Raw genomic sequence first — 9,668 nt, 5'->3', positions numbered from 1 at the left:
AAAACCATTAGAGACGCCAAGGCAGACTTTATATGTGATAATGTAAAAGCCCACAAACTGTCTCAGCCCACTTCAGCCACCCATAGTAACAGTAAATAACTTTCTAGGTCTAAATATAACAGCGATTCCTAGAACTTCCTACAGAGTTTGTGGATCTTACTGTAGCTCGAGAATGAGTTTGAACATACTGCATTGCTTGATGTGAATTTTTTTTTTTAAATATTAGTCAGCCTAATTAATGAAAATGAACACGCTAGTCATGCTGTAAACTAATAAGAAGGCCAGTCTTACTCTTCACAACGAAAACTAGTGTAATAAGGGTCTTACCTTTCCTGATACAATGGGAAACATCACTGATGAATCCTTGTCAACAGCAATCTGCATGGAATCCACCAATCTTGGATGAGTGGTGAAACCAAGAAAACTGCGATCACTTCAAAAGGATTTTAGTCACGGGTTTCTTCAGGAAAACTGTTATTCCTTGCACCACCTAAAAAGCTACAACCTTTATAGCACAGACCGTATTCGAGAAGTGTTAATAATTAACGGCTTTTATTTCAAAAGAAAAATGGAGACTATTACATTCACGAGTAATTAACTGATCGAAAATACGGAAGAAGGAAAGGATACAGTGATCAAATGTCAATATTAGTTATTTGCTGTCAACTACCAAAACAACATTCTATGCAACAAAAGTAAAGGATCCAAATCCCGGACTTCCTGTGTAGGGTATCACCTCTGGTGTAACATGGAACTACGTCTATCTCTTAAAACCGAACCAAAAAGAGAGCCCCAAAACTAGCATATCCCTCAGGGTGCTTTTTTATTTAACAATAATTCCAAAATCACAACATGCTACCCCCTCCCCCCAACCCCCTCCGCCCTAAGAATTAACAGATAATGCCAAAATAATTTGATAATGGGGATAATTTACGCACAAGTTCATATCCCATATTAGAATAAAAAAAACATTCCGTAAAACTTCATATTATTACAGTATTTTCTTATAGGCATCAACGCAAAGCCTTCCCATTTAAATGACGAATAACTTTGGGATAGAATTTAAATGTCAAGTTAAAGTAGATCAGTCTGGTGCACATGTCAAGGAATTGGTTATAATGTAAATAGAGAATATTTCTTTATTGTGTTTGTTTTTGAAACATAGTTGAACTTTGAGTTTGTGTTCTCTGATGTATTACTAAACTTAACTGTTGTTTTTTACTCACACAAATACACATCCATATAAACGTATAAAAAAGTATATATATTATATATATCTATATATTAAATATTATATATATATACGTATATATACATATATGGGGATACAATCCACAATGAAGTAAAAACCTCATTGTAGTTTAAACTACAAGAGGATTTTACTTCATTGTGGATTGTATCCCCATTTACTTAGAGGTACGACATAGTACCTGGCTTCTGCATATATATATATATATATATATATATATATATATATATATATATATATATATATATATATATATATATATATATATATATATATATATATATATATATATATATATATATATATATATCTATATATCTATATATATCTATATATCTAAATATATCTATATCTAATATCTAAATATATCTGAATATATCTGAATATATCTATATATATCTATATATATCTATATATATCAATATATATATATATATATATATATATATATATATATATATATATATATATATATATATATATATATATATATATAATATATATATATATATATATATATATATATATATATATATATATATATATATATATATATATATATATATATATATATATATATATATATATATCTATATATATCTATATATATCTATATATATCTAAATATATCTACATATCATAAATATATCTAAATATATATATATATATATATATATACTATATATATATATATATATATATATATATATATATATATTCAGGTAATTCAAATAATTATGACTGCTACCGCAATGGTAGAAAAAGCTACTGTCTAGTCACTGTTCCTCTGAGAGTTTTTAATGTAGACTTATGAATCTTTTTGGGGAGGCAATACTTTCTAAATAGGTTTTGAGCCCATGTATCTTGAGGTCTATGGCAAGGACAGTTAGTCCTTTTACCGTAGTTATCATCGGAGTAGTATGAGGTATCAAGCACCGCAGCCTTTGCTGCCCTAGGAGGTGCCAATGGTTTGGAGTACAATAGAGATCTACCCATAATCAGAGCATCGACTGATAAGTTGTAGAATTCTTGGCGGGCTCTGAATACACACGGATGTGGTATAGAAAAAAAGAAAGCTGACTGAGACGCAAGAGAAAGGATAGTGTGTGTAAGAATCGGATCGGCATAGAGTTCCTGCGTTTAGGGTACATGAAAGGTGTAGAAAGTGGGGAGGTGTATCAGTTGCCTGACAAAGAATCTGGGAACGCCGAAAAAAGTACAAAAGCGTTAATTTGAGGAGTGCACACATAAGACGGAATGTGACAGAGGAAGAAGCTGTGATCGTGAGCGTGTATAGGCTATAGACTAAGTTAGGAAAGGAAGTAGAAAGGAGAGTACATTCTTCGCTAGGTATGGGGAGTTTAGATGAACTTGCAAGTTAGAGAAAAAGTTGTGAAAATGTAATTGTATGGGTAACCATGACTAGTGATCTTTATAAAATGGAAATTACATGAACTTATAATGATGATAATTGGCTAAACCAGGCAGATGATGGAATAGAGGAAAAGTGGGTAATATTCCTACTCAAGGTCTACATATTGCAAGGACACTGTGCCGTTTTTGGAGAGAAGGAAGACAAATGAATCTGTTAGCGGTCGTATGAGGAAATACGTTTATGTAAAAATATATTGCCCGGGGCATAATGGAAAGAGAGAATGGTAGGAACATGGAATTGAAATTACAGGTTTCAACTCTCTCTTTAACCAGTTATGGATGTAGCAGTGTTTATTGCTGCACAGATATAATTATACGCCGATTGTAAAAAATTTGGGTGCGCGCTCACCTTTCATTTTAAGATCATATTATGTACGGAGCTAAACTCACACCTGTTTTGGTGTTCATAATTTTTAATTTTTTAGAATTTGTCTAATATTATATATATAAGAATTATTTTGACAATATAAGTCGACTAAATTTGATAGAATTCCATCATTTACTAAAAAATAATTTTTATTCAATGAAGACATTTTATTCCAAATTGATTTAAGAATAGAAGTGATTGTCCACCAGTCATTCCCTGTGAAAAAAATACAACTTTAATAACGTTGATGTTGCTGTCGATAACACTGACAGAAATACTATTATCATATGTTAATATTGATGTTATGGCGGAAGTGGCGGAAGAGAATCAGCCAAGATGGTAATGATGATGATCACACACAAACAAACTATAAATATATATATATATATATATATATATATATATATATATATATATATATATATATATATACACACACACACAATGTATATGTATATATAATGTGCCCTTGTACGTAATTAAGAATTGAAATATAAATGCTATTTTCATAATAACAAGCTCAACAGTATAAAGAAAAATCCATCATAAGAGTGCCTTGAAAAGTGGGTTAAGAATTTTCTATGAGAGAAGGGATCAGCAGCCTTCCATCTATGTCAGGGCTGGGCGACTCAACACGGCTTTAGCATCAAGGCTGAGGAACTATCGACCTCAAACCCTTTTTTACGGCTCCATAGGGAGAGACCAATTCCCACTTTACCCGGCGAACAAAAATAAGATCTTCACGAGATCTTACTTTTGGTTAACACACAAACTTATTTCCTCAAAAGCAAACACCGGTGATACGGGCTACCTGATGTTCTTTTGTAGCCCAATTAAGGAAAAAGGAAAATGAAGAGAGACAGTGGGAGCCTTTTAAAAGATGAATTTTTATTAGACTCGAACCCAGAGCCAGTAAGTGAATTTCAAAATTTGACCAAAAGGAAAAGCGAAAATATTGTCTTCGTATCCCAGGATTTCCGTACAATAAATGTAAAAAGAAGTTGCCTAATGGGTGTTACACGTCTGCCTTAGGGTTGAAAGTGTAAACTTCTTATCTTAAATTTCTTGTAACATTCGCATTCTCACACATTCTGTTGCCGTATATAATGCTTATAAGGCCTAGGGTTTTTTTTTTCTAAGTCTCCTCTCTTAATGAATGACTTTTCAGAAACGAGACATAGCTATAGTACACTTAACGATCTGATATTTACACTGACAGTTTAACAAATTTCTAAAATTTAGAAACGTACATTAGAACATGCAACACCACATACGAAAAACACACGTGTATATATATATATATATATATATATATATATATATATATATATATGTATGTATATATATATATATATACATATATATATATATATCGGAAATAGTTTTCCTATTAAAAGCTGAAAGCCTCCGGATTCTATTGCCACACATTTTTCTTATCACCTTTCCTGACACTCTGTTAAAAAATTCTATGTACCTATAAAGAATGTTTTTTTTTATATATAATATATATATATATATATATATACATATGCAAATATATATATATATATATATATATATATATATATATATATATATATATATATATATACGTATATATATATATATATATATATATATATATATATATATATATATATATACATACAAGTGTGTTTTTCGTATGTGCTGTTGCATTTTCTAATGTACATTTCTAAATTTTAGAAAGTTTCTGAACTCAGTGTAAATATCAGATCGTTAAGTGTACTATGGCTATGTCTCGTTTCTGAAAAGTTATTCATTAAGAGAGGGACTTAAAAAAAACTCCTGGGTCTTATAAGCATTATATACGACACGACAACATAAAGTGTGAGAATGCGAACGTTACAAGAAATTTAAGATATATATACATAGAATCTACTGGTCACTTTCGGCCAGATATGTATGTAATTGTAACAGCTACAATGCCCTCTTTACTTCTAGAATTTTTCGTGCTTTTTGGATACGCTTGTCACTACAAAGCCTTTGAATCTAAGTGCAAGAAACATGAAGTATTTATGTTGTCCGGCAGCGAGAATTGGAGCCGCGTCCCACAATCACAACGAGGCCTCGTTGTGATTATGGGACGCGGATTCTTTTCCCGCTCGCAGACATCATAATTGTTTCACATTTCTTGCATTTGGATCCAACGGCTTTGTAGTGACACGCGTATTCAAAAAATTACGAAGAATTCGAGAAGTTAAGAGGGCATTGTGGCTATTACAATTACGTTATACAAATACATATTGATGTGTCTATGTATGTATGTATGTATGTATGTTTGTATATCTGTGCGTGTACTCTCGTATTACAGGATTTTAGAGGTGCCATATTTATCAGGGCTTTCCCAATTTGCATAATAAAAGTAGACAGCTGCAGAACAATGCCCCTGATACAAATTCTCGGTGTAACAAACGGCAGCGAGACAAATACTATTCTATCCTTTCCGCTCTCCCACCAAAATTAAAAATTCAGCCGCTTCCCCGAACGCAATATTCTCCTGCTGTTAAATGAAACTGTAATAATTCTCTGAGAAACCCGGAAAACCCGTTTCTAATATTTATTCTTTCTGGTTAGTTAAAACAAAACAGAACCAGAAAAAAACGTCTTTCCATAAGGGTCAGAATATAGGAAACATGATCATAGTCTAACATTACAAAAACTAATAACCGAAAAGAATATACGTAGATATATCTTGAAGAATCAAGCATGGCACTTTAGGCAATATAGAGCAAATTATGGTCCGCAATCATGTTATATGACTTTAATGATATTGGTTTGATTAACGTCTGTGGTCAATTAGAAGCCACATCCTAATTCTTAAAAATGGGAAAGGAAATCTCAGGATTCGCAGATTGTCAAAAACATAAAACAGATAGAGAGGTTAACGTATTTTTTTATAAATTGAATTTGCTCTCTCTCTCTCTCTCTCTCTTTCTCTCTCTCTCTCTCTCTCTCTATTATAATTTTATAAATCAGTTAGTCTCTTCTAGGATACTGATATAGTGGCCTCCTGCTCACTGTAACTAAACACAACTAATATGCTTTCAAACTTTCTATAAAGGATTATCTTCAGAGCCTTAGATTAGCCACATGGTATCCCCTCTTACACAAATCTTATGTGAAACCAAAATGAATAGATATATACCAGATGACAGGTTGTATGAATGCTCAAAAGTTCTTACATAAAACGAGCAAGAGAATTTACTCTTTCCTTACACAAACTCTTCTAATAGGCAGATTTAAAAAAACAACAACCAAATATGACTTCAAAAGAGCTATTAAACCCCAGGACTCAGGATCCTTAGCAAAACACTGTAGTACACTCGAAGAGAAATAAGAAAGAGACGAAGCTTCACAAAAACAACAATATTTATTAATGAATTAAAGATAGCCGTAAATGATGGTTGGGGCTAGAAACCGCATTCAGCTGCGACAAAACAAGCATTCCACATTCTCCTTCACTAACATGTATACCGACAGGAGGAGGGAAAGTCACAGATGGAGGAAGAAAAACAAGAAACTCACGGTGGCGAAAAAAGGAAGAAAAAAAAAACACAAACATACGACAGTAGAAAGCAAAGATAAGAAAAATTACCCTTAATTTTATTTATAAGAACCAAATTCCTAAACTTAACTTACAACAATAATGCAAATCTTTAGCTGGCACGCTTATAAATAAATACAAACTGTAGACTATATCTTGAAGATGATTCTGCCGATTACCATCAGCAACTCGAAGCCCCTAATACATGTCGATAAAACACTGTTCGTTAAATGTGCTTACCGGAGGTAAGTCTCCCTACGTCCATCATAGATCACACTTTAAGTTGATTCGGCTGAATACCATCAACAATCCCCGTAGTGACAGTGGCATGACAGCGTCAATATTCTCGCTAAACAACTTTTAATAGCTACGCTTACCGGAGGCTAGTCTTCCTTCGGGTGCTGTAATGCTCCACAACAGTGAGGTCCGCAGAAAGCTGCTACAGAGGTGAACGCCGAGAACAAAGCTTGCACAATAAATGATGACAGTGCCCTCACACAGTACAGGACTCAAAAGGACAGACACAGACGACGAATCGTTGAATATTGTCCTGCCGCAGAACACCCACAGGAAGCGGCCAGTAGCAAAGCAGAGTCAAACGCTGATGCTTTATATATAATATAATATACCGGCCGCAAGGCAATCCAAAGGGCAGGCAACAGCAAGGCTCAAACCAAGGTTCTACTAATCCTGGCTCAAATATGAAGCAGACCACTCGCTCAAGCAAACTGGGGCGGAACTCCATTGCAGAGACGAAAATTCCACATACCTAACCTTCGCTGAATCACCCAACGACTCAAAAATATGTAAATAAAAGAGGAAATTTTCCCCATGGGTGTGTTACCAGTAACAAGCGAAACACCCGGCGGTGAAAAAGAAAGAAAAAAACCCAACCTTCATTTAGCGGCAAAAAGTAAACAAAACGTAATTACAAGAGTTACGTTACTGGGCTTAAAAGACTTTCGTTAACTTTTCATGGTAATTTTGATTACATTTTATCAATACATTTCAGAATTTAAGGTTTAACTGACGAATAACGCATAAACATATAATGCATCTTATTCTCTATTCTGCGTAGTCCATTTGCCTTATATCTTATTATTTCAAGACCGTTTCCAGATCCGACAGAAAACAATAACGATGAAAAAGGGCGGAAGAGGAAGAAAGAAGGAAGGGAGAGGTGGATGAGGAGGAAACTACGATATACACACGTTCCTCCGGTCCTAATCCCCTCACATCCCCTGACCCTACCCCTCCCCTTTGCCATAGTCTTATCTCTTGGTAGAGAAAAGGATAATATTTAACCTGGCCCTGACAGAATAAGCTGTTGGGATGACGTCTTGATAAGGTGAAATATCTCTCCAGTCAGATAGAGATTTTTTTTTCTGTTTCCATAAAAGAGAATCTGTTCCACTCCCAAAGGGGACTCGAGCTTCCATGGCCACGCTCCCCTATCATTTCCCAGTTTTCTTCAACAGCTGCTGCTAAAACAAAGACTGTCCCTAAATTGACACAGGAGCCTGAACGGTTTTGGGAAGTGTGTCAGAACGTCTAAGAATACCCAGTTCTCATATTTTGGATACGTAAATCCACTTTACTGCAGAATGGATTTAATTCCATTTCGTTATACTGGAAATTACTTGGAAAATATTTTCTATACCGTTTAAATATCTTGACTTCAGTAGGTTTTTCATTATTTTGATATATGTTAAGTTTGTCTGGTTATGCTATAATTCTATCTGATTTATTGCCTCATGGGCGCATTTCATCCTTAATCTTCTAAGATATTTTGACAGCACTCCGAGAATCCAGCACTTGAGTTGTAAGTAGATTTCCCATTAACAACCATTTACCATTCAAATGAAGCTGAATCTGATAGAAAGGGTAATATTCCGAATATGATAAAAAACCATGAAAGCGTGTACTCTTAATGATGATGTAAAAAGAGGGAATTTATGGTTACCAATATACTTTTGTGTTATATTCTGATAAATTAAAACCAGGTCACTTCTCAGTTACCCGAGGTAACCCATTTTCAGCAACCAAAGAAATGGTAAAAGGACTTCCTCCTCCTTCTTCCTTTTTTATAATAAAGTTCAAGACTTTCCTTTTGAAAAGTTAGCCTCGTTAGGTTGCAGATACCCGCCCGTTAACTACAGACAAGGAACAAATTGCTTGATGTTTTCCTGGGCAGAGGCAATTCCTGCTGTTTCGTTTACACAGGGCGGCCAGGTACCGTTTCTGCTTCCTGTTAGGCCATTCCATCCAACCTCTATCGCCTCTCCTTTCTGCCTTTCTCACCGAGTCCCTAACCCAGTTCTCCTCTCCTGCATCGTTTGTGAACTTGAGAATATTTGACAACACTTCTGGGAGAGCTGAAAGAATATCGTCTCACGGGTTTGAATTTGAACGTACGTAGAGAGAGAGAGAGAGAGAGAGAGAGAGAGAGAGAGAGAGAGAATAACGGCAAAATGCTTACTAAGATTATTTCGTCTCAGATGCAATGTGATTTATTGCTTTCGCCTTGTAAGCAAAATATTGCATTTTCTATTTCATATACAAAAAATTAAAAAAAGCTAAATAGTCGAAACCTAAAAATCTCAAACAATTCATAGGACCACGAGTTTGAACTTAACTTTGCTAAATATAAAACTTGGAAAAAATCAATTGTTTACGAATTACTTATACGTGTGTAAAAGTGAAACAATTTCTATGTTAAAACATTCTCAAGGTATACTTAAGACTACTAAGAAAAATGGTTTTTTTTTTTTTTTTTTTTTTTTTTTTTTTTTTTTTTTAGTTTTCTGAAAAGGAAACTTTTGCTTTGGCTTTGTCTGTCCCTCCACACTTTTCTCTGTGCGCCCTCAGATCTTAAAAACAACTGATGCTAGAGGGCTGCAAATCGGTATGTTGATCATCCACCCTCCAGTCATTAGACATACCAAATTGAGCCCTTTGCCTCAGTAGTTTTTATTTATTTAAGGTTAAAGTTAGCCATAATCGTGCTTCTGGCAACGCAACAACACGGGCGCCACGGACGGCTGAGTACAGAA

Source organism: Macrobrachium nipponense, chromosome 35, assembly GCF_015104395.2.
Source record: "Macrobrachium nipponense isolate FS-2020 chromosome 35, ASM1510439v2, whole genome shotgun sequence".
NCBI classification, from domain to species: Eukaryota; Metazoa; Arthropoda; class Malacostraca; order Decapoda; family Palaemonidae; genus Macrobrachium; species Macrobrachium nipponense.
Note: the sequence above shows the minus strand (reverse complement) of the source record.